At 39.8% G+C, this 13,182-nt stretch overlaps 1 protein-coding gene across 2 annotated transcripts in view; it reads left to right on the forward strand.

Moving 5' to 3' along the window:
- The first annotated feature begins 951 nt into the window (after window positions 1–951).
- Window positions 952–13,182, forward strand: part of CNTN5 (contactin 5) — a 673,925-nt gene continuing 661,694 nt past the window's right edge. For both annotated transcript variants that reach the window (XM_075081792.1, XM_075081802.1), the window contains exon 1: window positions 952–1,855. The gene's annotated coding sequence lies outside the window, so the exon portion shown is untranslated. The remainder of the gene's footprint in view (window positions 1,856–13,182) is intronic.

Consider the following 13,182-nt stretch of genomic DNA (forward strand, 5'->3'; position numbering starts at 1 on the left):
ATAGTATACAAGACCACAAAAGTGTATAAAACTGTGTCACTCATCACTGATAACTTATCTTGCTAGAGGCTTCAATATAAAAGACAAGCAAAAGACACAGAGTAAAAAACTTATATTAGTATTGCCAAGATTTAAGACTGGAGTTCTGTAAGAACCCTCAGCAAATTCCAGAATTAAACAATTCCTCTTCCCAGTGAACCTAAAATAAATAAAGGACAATTTCTAAAAATTAATCAGAAAATACCTGGGATAGGAAAAGTAAATACAAACAGGAAGACAAATTAGTAACACACACACATATTTGTACACCGTACAGGTTCAGAAAGCACTGAAGGAGAGAAAAATCTTGGAGAATAGGAACTAGACGATAGTTGCTCAGTTACTGCATAAGTTAAAAAAAAACCCCAGACTTAATTACTTCTGGAAGGAAAAAATAGAAAACAGCAAGGAAAGAAAAGTATAGAAAAGTATAGAAGGACAGAGAAGTATTAAATGTTTAAAGCAGAAAGTTATCATTGCCACAGGAAAAAGAAAAAAAAAAAATAAAAAGAAAAGAAGGATTAAAATCAGCCTAGATCCTGAGGGTAGCCATTAAAGGCACGGAGCGGGAGCGCGCACTACACGCACCGGCGAGTACGAAGCGGCCGAGGAACACGAAAAAGGCGAATCTGAACGAGCAGCGGCGCCGCCGGCCCTGCCGGGACCCCGCGCCCGCGGAGCCAGGCGCGCAGCGGCCGCGGGGCTGCGGGGGGGCGCGGTTGCGCGGGGGCGGGGCTGCGGGCGGGCGCGGTTGCGCGGCCCGCGCAGTGCCTGCGCGGAGGCGGCAGCGGAGAGGGAAGGAGGGCGCGGCAGCGCGGGGCGCACCGCCGGAGATGGGGCGAGGCGGGGCGCTGCGGGCCGCTGGAGCGGTCTGCAGTTAAAAGCGGGTGGACGATGGGGAAGGGAGGGAAGGGGCTGCCGGCCCCGGGCTCGCTGCCCCCGGTGTTTTCCCGGCTAGAGCAGCCGTGGTATAAAGGCGGAGATCGCGCGGCGCGGTGCGGTGCGGGCAGCAGCCGCGGCTCCCGGCGCCCGGCTGCTGGCGCGGCGGGGAAGGAGGGTCGTCACCGCTGCAGGATAATAAAATACATTTAAGAAAAAAAAATAATAAAAAATAAATCTACCTGGTAGGGAGGTGGGGAAGGGGGCGGGAAGGAGAGGACGGGGGCAGAAAGCGGGTTCTGGGAAAAGCTGGCGGCTGGGGTTAGAGGGGAGCAGCGGATCAGGGGAGAGCGCTCGCCAGCTCGCCCTCCTGCCTTCACGCTCCGGGGCAGAGGAGTGGAGAAGAGGAGAAAATCAGGGAGGAAGGCAGCGAGGAGCAGGAGGAGGAGGAAAGGAGGGGGTTCCTTGTGCGCTTAGGGGTAGGGGCGAGCCGCGGGCGGCAGCGTGAGATGGCACACAAGAAAACACCCCTCCACATCACCAAGCCCCGCGCACACGCCCGGCCGGGGGCGGGCAGAGCCTCCGCCGCCCCCCGGGAGCTGCCGGGGGAGGCGCCTCGGTACCCCCGGCGGGAGGGGGCACGGCGGGGCGGGAGGGGCTGGCGGGAGCTGCCGGCGCGGATGCCTTCACCTGGGTCTCTTCATCAGTGAGCCAGGCGAGGAGGAGAGGCGGTCGGGTCTGGAGAACTACCGCTGGATGGTTTAAAAAAAAAAAAAAAAAAAAAAAGAAAGAAAAAAAAAGGGAAAAATCCCAACTCTGCAATCCTCTGCTCCCCACAGGCTCAGCACCATAAGGGACTGCTATATTTGAGGCTGTCAGGAGGATGTGAGAGAGAGACTGAGAGTCAGGGCGAGAGAGAGACGGTGCCACAGCAGCGGTAAGTGTCTTTGCCATTCCCCCCGCCAGGCACTGATTTCCCTGGTTAGACTTTGGAGTGTGTGCAGATTATTTGTTGTAATATCCATCGCGGCATCTCTGTGAGCAGTCTGCTGTGAAGCCAGCAATGGTGAGAGATCCCATTTTTGGGCTCCTACTGCAGGTTTATGTGTTTTCCTTTTTTGTTTTGAATCTTATGTTGAGATTGTTGTCATAATTGAGCAGAAAAGTTGCAGCAGAGATTACTGTGATCTACTATATGCTTCCTGTCATTAGACTAGCTAGCAAACTATTGCAGTGAATGAGTTGTGAAGAGAGATGTGAGGCTTTTAGAACAAATACATACTCCAGAGAAAGAATGCCTATTTTAATGTGCTAATTTTGTATGTTTGGGAGAGCTACTGTGCTAATGCTTGAGGGAGAAACAGAAAATAACCTAGCGTATTGAGTTTATAGTGGTGCACTAAAAGTTCTTTTGCTATGAAGTTCAAATGGTACTTGGCTTTGGGATAAACAATTATCTCCCGAATTAGAAAAGTACAGTGCCTGGACTGTTCAGCTTTACTGACAGGCAGAGGAGATGGAAATGTATAAAGATGCACTGATTTTTCCTCTCTGATGTGAGGAGAGTGGATAAGACTATGTGGCTAGAAGATGAACGCAGAGTCGTTTCTGTAACACAGAACATGAAACTGTATTTTTAAGATTTTTGTTGCAGAAGAAAAAATTGGCATCCATTACCATATCTGTACTTCTTCAGACATTTAGTTTCATTCCTGTTGAGCACAGAAACTTAAAAAAACCAGAAGTTACACAAGGTATTGTAATGTGACTACTCAAGACTAAACTTTTCTATGTGTTGCAATATTTCAGAAATTTTACATTTTCATAAAATTTGTTAATTGATTTTGATTCAAAAAAGTAATACTTTCCTTGAATGACTCGTTTTCATTAATGTTTTTAAATGAAGGACCTGGTGCCAATTTTTTTCTAAGGTGTTACAGCATTCCCCTAGTCTTCAGGGAGCTTTGGATGAGACCCTAAAGCTTGAAACTACAAATAAATTATATGCTCTCTTTTAGCCAAAAGCTAAGGGGGATTCCTGATAATTAAAATTTGGATGACATTTTCCAATTAATAAAAGTGCAATTAATTCTTGCTGACTTATAGTAGAATTGCTTCAGAAGTACTTTATGGCAATCAATATTAACGCAAGATCAGTTCATCGTGATTAATATTATTACAGTGGATATAAAAAGAATTAGCAATAATTGGGCCATTACTTTAAAGTGCTATCAAAATATCTATTAGAACTTGTAAAAATATAATTTCATAAATATAGTATTTAATTACTGTAGCATTTATCTGCAAAGTTTCAAGTAAAAAACAAACAACAGAAACAAAAACCCACCCCCCTTTCCATATCTATCTTGTCAGGAGGGAAGATGCTTGTTTACTAGTGTGAGGTATACTAAAAAGAAGACAGAAAACTGAGACGTGAAACCTGAACTATAGTAACTGAGGAATATTTCATGTACAGTGGCCCTTTGTGGCAATATACTTTTAACTATGTGAATGATTCAGACATGTGGTTAAGAAGACAAAGTCTTGGAAGACTACAAATATATAAAAAGAGAATGAAGTGTTAAGCATTCTTGAAGGTGATACGAGCTAAACAGTTTTAAAAGTGGACTATTCAACCTGTAGTTCTGCCGTTTACATACACTTACAAAGCAAATGTCCATGCAAAAAGTCAGAACTAGCGGTGTGTGACATCGAAGTGTGAAGACAACTACGGATGGTCTGGAGACTGAGAGTGCAGATTCTAGTTTTGTTGGTCAATATGAAGCTGAAGGTCATACTTTGAAATCCAGGTTAAAATGTCAGGGGAAGGGATCTTGATTTCATTTTATAACGAGGGCAGATGTACGAAGAATGAAAACTGAAAACACAAAAACTCTGACTGGCTGAATTATAGTTGAGAACTTGGAAGAAAGCAGATTTGAAAACAGACCTTGAGGAAAAATATCCTAAGAGCTAAGAGAAAAGGTGTGATTAAAAACTCTGCTGTTAGGAAATAATAAAGGGCAACTTTAAGAAATTCATAACTTGGAGACTGTCAGCACAGATTCAATACAGGAAGGTCATGACTAGCAAATTTGCTTGAGTCCCCTGAATAAGTTGCTGACATGGTAAACTATTGGGGAATCAGTGATATGATTTATGGGGATTTCAGAAAATGTCCAGTTCTGTGCTCTACAAAATATCGATTTGGAAAGTAAATTTTGGAAGGAGTGCTAGAATGAATTCAAACCTGACTTAGAGATAGGGACCAGAGGGTGTCAGTAAAGGTAAGGAGCTCTGGATGAAAGGAGGAGGTTAAAGGTATGATGCTTTAAGTGACAGTCAGAGATCCAGTTTTCTTTCTTCCTTGTCATAAAGCTGGCATGTTCAAAAAGAGTAAATCTGATTTGCTAGCAATGCAGAAAACTCTGTCACACTGAAGAGATTCAGCACACTGAAAGTTTTCTAATAAGGTTAATGACAGGAATATTTAAGTAATTAATGCAAATCTTTACTAAAGGCATAATAGGAAACTATATGTTAAGAATACACATGCCGAGGGCCTGGCATTGAGCCATCTGACGTGATTGGTCCAGTGGCATTGAAAAAATGGTTCTGAATGATTTTGTCTTTCTGCATGTAGCCTGCAACACAGATTTTGGATCCTCTGAATTCACTGCATAATTTGCCGCTGTTGGTCTGTTCCCTCCATACGCTCCTGCTAACTGCTTGTGTTGCACTTCCTTTATGTTTCAGAACCACCTTGTTGATTTGAACAATTTTTCATACTCTAAAATACTAAACTGAAATCTGCCACGGTTCTTACTGTGTTCTTAATTCCTGAGAATCAGTGTCAAATAGATATTTGCTTGCTAGTATTATATTGGTAGATGTTTAACAGAATTTATCTTCCTCCGTCTGTGCATAGCTGCTTTGATGTTTTTTTCAGGGTCTGTTGCACCCTGTATTATCAACTTCTTAGCACTTTACGAGGGAAAAATGCTCTGTCTGGAACTGATGGAATCCCTACAGAGTTTTATCTTCTGAGCAATTCTGATCAATAGCACTACATTAGGGGCCGGTGCCTTTTAAAAAATTACAAAATTGTTAAAACTTGGTAAGAGAAATGCATTCTGATTTTAGTTAAACTTAAGAGTTCAAAGCCTTTTAATGGGCGTATAAGTACATATTTCTGTGTTTATGAACACACGTATACTATATACTAGAGTAATGGTTCTCTGCCTTTGCAAGCCAGAATGGAAGCAACAATAACATTTTCTGGTTAGTGGAAGGAAATGTAATCTGTTTGGTTTTAAAATTAATTTCTAGGGTGACTTATGAAAATATCCCAAAGTGTATGAATCATAAGAAAATGTGATCTTTGCTTGTATGCTGCTTTCTAAAAGGAAGTTCAGGACAATTTCTCACTGTACTTCATACAGGCCACAAATCAAGTTTTAGGCATTGCAAGTGGATGTATAACAAAGGAATATGATGTCAGATTCTGTATGCTGTGAGTATAATAAAACGTTAGAGTTACCATCCAAGTTACAGCTGATGTTCTTGATCACACATGCCCATATTTACTCTGTGTAGTATTCCACTCAGACTAGCTCCTAAACTTACAGAGCCATGAGGTTGTGTCAGAATGACGGAGTAATTCATGCTGTCGTGTAGTAGTTACCAACACCTCTTTAAATCTCCTTCAGGACCAAACTTATATGTCAGTCTCGGGAAGAATTGATAACTCCTCTCCATTCCCATACCTAGAAATAGAAAATGCATCAAACTCTTTCCATCCATCAGAAACCTCTTTTGGGAGTTTCCTTTTTCAGTATGCTCTTAAAGGTTTTATTGTAAATGGTGTTAAAACATGGTGATATCTTTGGAGAACCTTCTGCCTCTGGAACTAAAAGCAGACAAACATTGAAGGTAGTTCATCGCAATTACTGAGAGGGGTAAAGGTTGACAACTTCCGTTCAACACACAGGGAGCATAGCTTCAGCCCTCCTTGTGAGTGAGAAATGCTCCGTTTTTAATAGCCGGAAGGCTAAGATTTACTATATATCCAATGGGACTCTGAGCTTGCAAATAATTTTGATCAAGAACAAATGTACAACTTTGTAATTGATGTAGATATAGTATCAGTTCAGCTTTTTGGGTATCTTCCTTTCCTAAATAGCATCACTTTGTAAGAATTCATGAACCCCATTTTATTTTTGTTGGCTTTATAGTCTTCATGAAGTATGAGGATATTGCCCTGTGGCTGTAACATTCCTAATATAGGTTATAACCAAACTGCTATAGCAATGCATTCAACTAAGAGTAGTAGCTACACAGATGGGCAGGTAAATGAAAAAGACTTTGTGGTCATAGTATCAGAAGAAGGTAATCTAACAGTGTAACATTCTCCTTATTTTGAGGAGACATCCAGACACTAAACTTGAAAAGTTATAATTCTTGCTTAGCCATAAGAAGGCATATCCAGAAGATGTGTCTGTTGCAATAATTTCCCTAAAACACGCTCTCAAAACTTAGTAGTAATTGGCAAGGAGCTTAACAGAAACTTGCTTTTGGAAAAAGTGATTAGTTGTTACCTGTTTAAAAACACATGAATTTTCTTCTCTGAAAGATGACCAGTTATCCCCATTAGCTTACTCCAGAGACTTTCATATGCCGTCTACACTCAGTCATTTGCAGGTCTCCACGTAGACCTGGAGGGTAATGAACAAAACTGCATAAAAATGAGTCAACAAAGTCACAGTATACGTTTTACTTCTTCTGAGATGGTTCTCACAGAGCAGATTTTCCAAAAGTTAAGTATTATAGTCACTCAAAAAAATTGTTCTGGACACGCTGTAACACTTTTGTGATATTCAGCACTGTTGCTCTGGCAGAGTCATTCAGCTTTGTCATATTCATATTACTGTGATGTAATCAGGATTATTAATTTATTTTTACATTTATTCTTGTGATGGCTTGCGTGGGGGACAAGATGGACAGACGCTGAAATGGATAGAATAGAAAATACTGAAAATTTTATGAGCCGTCTTGTTCCTGTATAGGAACTTCAGTGTGCCTTGCACACAATAATGGGGCCATACTCCAAACAAGCATTTCAAATTCTGGACATAGAAGCAAATTAAAATTCCATTGTTTGTTTTTTTCCTGTGCTTACTAATTTCTTTTCCACAAGTATTCACTGCCTGGAATATTATACAGCCCACTTTCTAGACCAAATTAATGATATTAAACTTTGTATCTAAGGTTGCACATACACACTTTCAAAGCAGAAAAAAAAATCAGATATGGTTCTGTACCTAGTATTTAAGTTACTTTGGTGTATTTTGTAGATTTTTCTATTATGGCATAACTTACATGTATGTCTATTTACATGTATTTACAAAAGTGCACATGCCACTTCAAAATGCAGTTGCCCCAACTGCCTAATTCACATCACAAGTCCATACTAGATAGTATTTATAGTAGAACTCTGATTGCCACAGAAGTTTTGTTGTTTTATTAGCAAGGTCCTCTGACTCCATTATAAACCCTATCATTATTATCATCATAATAGCAACTAGGCACTATAATCATAAATCAAGATTGCATTGTACTAGGAACTGTAAACACAAAACACTCCCTGAATCAAAGAATATATGGCTTAACCCAAGAGCTCTTCCCTTTTTTGCTGTTATTTGTGACCTTTGAAAACTTACCTCTAAGGGAAGACATCTGTATTTCACAGCCATGTTACCATGATCATGTATTTCTTCAAGATCACCTCCCACACCAGAAAAAAACCAAGATATGATGTGCAACACTACTACATGTGTAACGATCACACACACGTGCTATAAAATGGCTTGCAATTTTGTCTGAAGACTGTACCAGCAGTCCACAATTACTTCCAAAATGCATGCTTTTTAGGCCTCTTTTCTAAATTAATTCATTCTTCAGCTTTCCTAAATCTCATGGAGGTGAAATCTTATTAAAAACAAGTAGATGGTCTTTCATATGAGAATCTATTAGATGATAAGTTCTCCTTATTAAAATTTTGTTTTTGGAAATCCAAAACTAATGAGTTAAAGAAACCAAATAATCTACTCCCTCCTGTGACATGGCCTTGTTCTTTGGTTTTTGACTTCAGCACATCTGAGGTGATACCAGCTCTTGATTTTTCAGTCTCATGCTATGCAAGATGTTCAAAATGTTCTTACTCTGCCATAACATATGCAGTGTCATGTATTATTGCTTACATAAAACTCCACTCAGGGAATCTGAGAATAAAGCCATGACTTCTCTGATGCCATAACATCTCTTTGATATGTGTGTGCACAGCTTTTCAACAAAAAAGCCCTTGTGTAGTATTTCCTCTGTCTGGACTTTGGGGATGCGTGTTGGACATTGAAATAGCTTCAGGCTGACTGTTACATGGTCTTAGGAAGAGGCATAATTGAAAATGTAGAACAGATTGGACAACAAGGGAGGATAATTTATTAAGAGGACCATCAGCACACAAAGAGATAAGTTGGAAAACATGATATATAACTGAAATATTTGCAGTCTTGTTTTCCCCCTTGCATATCACAACTGACCAATTGTTAACACCTAAGTATTTATTTGCCTTATCAATCACTTTGTGCCTGACTCATTCACTGGTGGGTATAACGCTCTGTGACTTCATAAGGCATCTCTGGAGGAAATTTGAATGTCATCAGCCATGAATTGAGACATTACTGAAGGCATCAGGTAGGAGAAGGGTGTCTGCACAAAGGGCATATTAATCAATAACAGGAGAAAATATGTGGCATCAATGCAATTCAGTTGAATTTTTATTAAATTCTTGCATATTTTCTGTGAAGTAGAAGTAAGATAGTTAGGCTGGCTGATCAAGCCCTGCAAAAGCAAAGCCCTTTTCCAGAAAATAAATAAGAAAGGTTCATCAAGTTGAGAAGCATTAAATGTATGGCAGTGCTAAAGATTATACCCTTAAAAGGTCATTTACCACCAGAAGTTACTTGTCCAAACTTTCTGTTATGTCTATAAGTATTCATTAAATATCCATAAGTTACTATCAAGATTTCTTCTCTGTCAAGCTTTGCAAAATAGTCCTTTTGAAAAAGCATGACATTAGTTGTACAGGCACTTACTAAAGCAATGTAAAGGAATTAGCTAAGGATTTCTTTCAAAGCTTAAAAAATTTGTTAAAATTATAAACAACGTGTACGTGATTATATAGCATTATAGGATCTGCAAACGAGAATCAAGTATGAGAGAAAAAGAGACCTGTCATAGGTTCTTGCAATTTTGCTTCAACAGGAAATGATTGCATGACTTCTTATGTGACTTGCTCGATCAAATAAAAGCTGGCATATAAGAGTGTGTGATCACTTGAACAATTTTAATATTTACTAAAAATAATGTCTACTTCAACAAGTGCATGCTAGTTCCATGTGTTATCTAAGATTTCCGAAAAGCTATTAGGCTGTTTTGTGTGGACCGGTTTAAAGGCAAAAGAATGCGGGTTATGAGAAACATCTCCAACAAACGTAACGGACACACTTGCTTTTTGCAACCTACAGGAGTGTAACTAAGCAGCTTAGGGGATCCCAAGTATTTCTCTAAAATCTACCTCTAGGTGGTATAATGAGATCTGGAATATTTTGTCAGTGGAAGAACCAGACTGTAAACAGCTATATGCAAAGGTAGTGATTTGGGGCTTTTTGTTATTTTTTCTAGTTTTATTGTAGTATTGTGATGAGGTAACAAAGCAAAGCAAATACAAAGGTTTACCTTTTATTGGGCCTAATCTTGTTCTTTGAAGTGGCTGGGAAAAACTCCATCCATGGCCTTGTAAATAAAAATTAAACCAAAATAACTTCAAGGATCAAGCACACTGGACATCAAGTTACTTTACTTTATCCTATATGACAAATTTTAAGACACCTCAGGGACATAGGAAAAAATCCTTTTTCCTTGTTTAAGAAAACAGTCTATTGGTTCAGTCAATAGAAACTGGCAGCCTATGGACAGAGGGTCCTATCACAGGAGTTTTTTGTTGTTTTCTATGAATTTTTATTTTGAATTTATTAGTTACTAGTGCATAAAAATTATGATCAGATTTTGTGACTTTAGTCATATTTTTTTTCTCTAATGCAGTCTATTTTATTGCCATTTTCCTTTGACTTCCTCATCACCTGAAATTTTCCCACATGTTGGCTGGCATGAAATTAGTTTTCTTAATTTGTATGCTTGATTTGCCTTTTCTGTAATTTGGATTTTATTGCCAATGTCAGACAAAGAAGAAGGAGGTGAGGGAAGTATTAAGAATACAACCCTTCATCACTCCCTTTGCCCCGTGTATAAAGGCAGCAAATAAATGTATTTTGTTAATGCAGTAAAGTCAGAGTCCTTGTGGCTTGAGACACATTAAAGAGACTCTCTAGCACTCCAAGGACTGCCAAATTAGATGGTGCTGAAGGAAAAGAAAGAAAAAAGAACTAAGAAAAAAGCACTTTCACATAAAATTCACACCGCGTTTAACAAGCTTAAGGGAAAAACACTTATCCAAAGCTGAAAGCACAGGTCATTGCAGCTTGAGTTTAAGAGCCAGGCTTTCCACTGAGAGGCTGTAAACACAGGTTGGGTAGTACAGAAATGGTGGAGACCATGCAGTGATGGATCCCCCTTTCTCTGCTCAGTATTGAGAGGAAGAAGAGGAGAGTTCACATAAATTATTCCTCTCTGTGTCACGGGCCTGCACCTGCAAATGGGCAGTCCCCCTAATGGGAATATGGAGGATCACACAACACACACGTAGAGCAGTGGTCTGGGTTATTGAGGTTTCTTGGTATAGTGGGTAGAGGCTATTATCTGAACACCACTGAGAATCAGAGGTAATGTGCATACCATCCTGCCAAGTTATATTTCTCCTAAAAATAGCGTAGTGATCTTTGAAATGTTCTGGGTATAGACTAGCTCTTTAACGGGCGTATTTCTTCTCACCCAAAGCATGCACATTAAAGAGTGTGTCCTTAAATATAACAAAACCAGGTGGTTGCAGTCCATTGGTCACTAGCAACTGCTGACCGCTGTTTTCCTGAACAGTTTGTGTGTATCTCTTATGCTTCTTCTAGTTCTCTTTCCTCATTGCTGCAATGTGGACATATCCTCACATTTTGCCTTGTAATCTTAATCAGGCTTTTATGGATAATCCTTACTCAGAAGGACTCATAACCGCCCAGAGCCAAATTCCGTGCTGGCATAAGGAAGTGCAGCAACACTAAATTTGGTGCAGTCCTGCCTGCTCATTTTAGGATGGCTCCCCCACATTGAATTTACCTGCAGCCCTCAACTCCTACTATCCTATGAAGCATATTTTGCCACTGACAGTGACTGAGGAATTCTAGGCTGGATTTTAAATCTTCTACCAAATGTATTCTGGCTATGCTAGCGACAAGCAGAGCTGCACAAAAATTACCCATTTTTGTTCTGTAAGTGTCCATCTGCAGCAATGATGATTTTCTGCCTAAATATTTTATTCTTCTGTGAATGTGCAAAAATGTGGATTTTTTTTTTCACCCTTCCAGTTCTGCTGACAAGCAGAACTTTTTCCTACAGCTCTATAATTAGGCTCCAGAGTCCTGTGGAGACACACAGCAGAGTGGTAGGCTTTATAGTCTGCAACACTCAAAAGTTACAGTTCACAGATGTGTGCACTTACATCTCTGCCACCTCTTTGCATGCAGTAACTAGTCTCTTCCATTCCCTTTGGATCTGTCCCCCTGTGTCTAACAAAAATGGGAATTTTGAGTGTTTCTGGTCCTAAACTGCAAATCAGCACTCGACTGCTGTGTAAAACTTTTGACAGAATGGAACAGAGTTTCAGGTCATCATCAAAAATCCCAGCTCAGGAGTCTTGCATTGCTTCAGGTTGTGCAATGAAACTATCAAACTTTATATCAAAACATATAATTCTTAGGGGTTTTCATACAGTTCTTTTCAGCATGAATGTGAGTTTTTGTTGTAGTTTCCGTCACTGTACAGTGTTCCCAATCACAAAGCCCAATGGTGAGTATTTATATGATGTTCCTATAGCAAATACATAGTTGCAAAGGAATAGATCACTGGTAGAAGTTGTATGTGGATTATTTTATATTGCTATTGTATGGCCCATGGGGAAACCTTGCATTTTCCTTCAAGATAACCTTCAAACCAATCTGCTTTGAAGCACGCTATTTTAGAGACCATGAGTCTTTGCTACTTGAGTCCACAGATAGCCTCAAACAACAGTAAATTAGTAACACTATTTATACCTCCTAAAGATGGTTAATATCTGAGGTTTCATGACTAGTAAGCTTCTATCCAAACCATTTGGAAATATGGAGTGATGATTTGTTTAACTTTTGTATTGGCACAGTTTGGAGAAAAAGGTTTTTGTGTTATCATATGGCTAATGAGAGCTCCCGCTTATTCTTTAGAACTGTTACCAGCAGAGAAGAACATTTCCTGTCCTTAGCTCATTCTTAGAGATTTAATTAATAATGTAGACAGTGGAGTCTGTCTGCTTGGGCTAAAATAATTAGCAGAGAGTAAACAAACACTTTACATTTCACTTTATGAATGGTGTGGTGCCACTTTAAATATTTAATGTTTTGGTACGAGTGACCAATCAATTCTTGCAGGGTGCGAGGTTACAGCTACGATCTGGGTAAGAAAGCTGAGCTGTGAGCAAAGGTGGGCTCCCATAACTGCTTCCAAACGGCAAGGGCTGCAGGAGATGGAAGAAGACCTAAAAATAAGGTTAAAAAGGAGGGTATGAAAATGTAGATGCTGTCGGAAAATAAATGGTCAATAAAACCAGACAGGAGGGGGAGCTGATAGAAAGCAGTTTAATGCAGCTCAGTGACTAACTGATTAGTTAGCTCTCCATGTGACGTCCTACAGGAGACAAGGGTCTCATACACATTTGAATCTCAGGTGGTGACTTATTCTCATTCCTTTGTATATTCAGGGCAAGAAAAACTGAAAGATATCCCTCTTAGTCAAATTTACTGGCTTTTTCTCATAAATATTGATGGTCTGCAGAAAGGCATACCCAGACCCTGATCACAGAGCAGACAAAGCATATGTGTTGAGCATGCTGAAAACCAGCAGTGGTTGCAGTTTTGACTTCATGAACCATATATGCATGCTCTGAGTGACTTCATGCACAGTCTTAAACTGAACGTACACACACCTTGACTGCAGTCTCTACACTTT

The sequence above is a fragment of the Phalacrocorax aristotelis genome, chromosome 1, assembly GCF_949628215.1.
Source record: "Phalacrocorax aristotelis chromosome 1, bGulAri2.1, whole genome shotgun sequence".
NCBI lineage: Eukaryota > Metazoa > Chordata > Aves > Suliformes > Phalacrocoracidae > Phalacrocorax > Phalacrocorax aristotelis.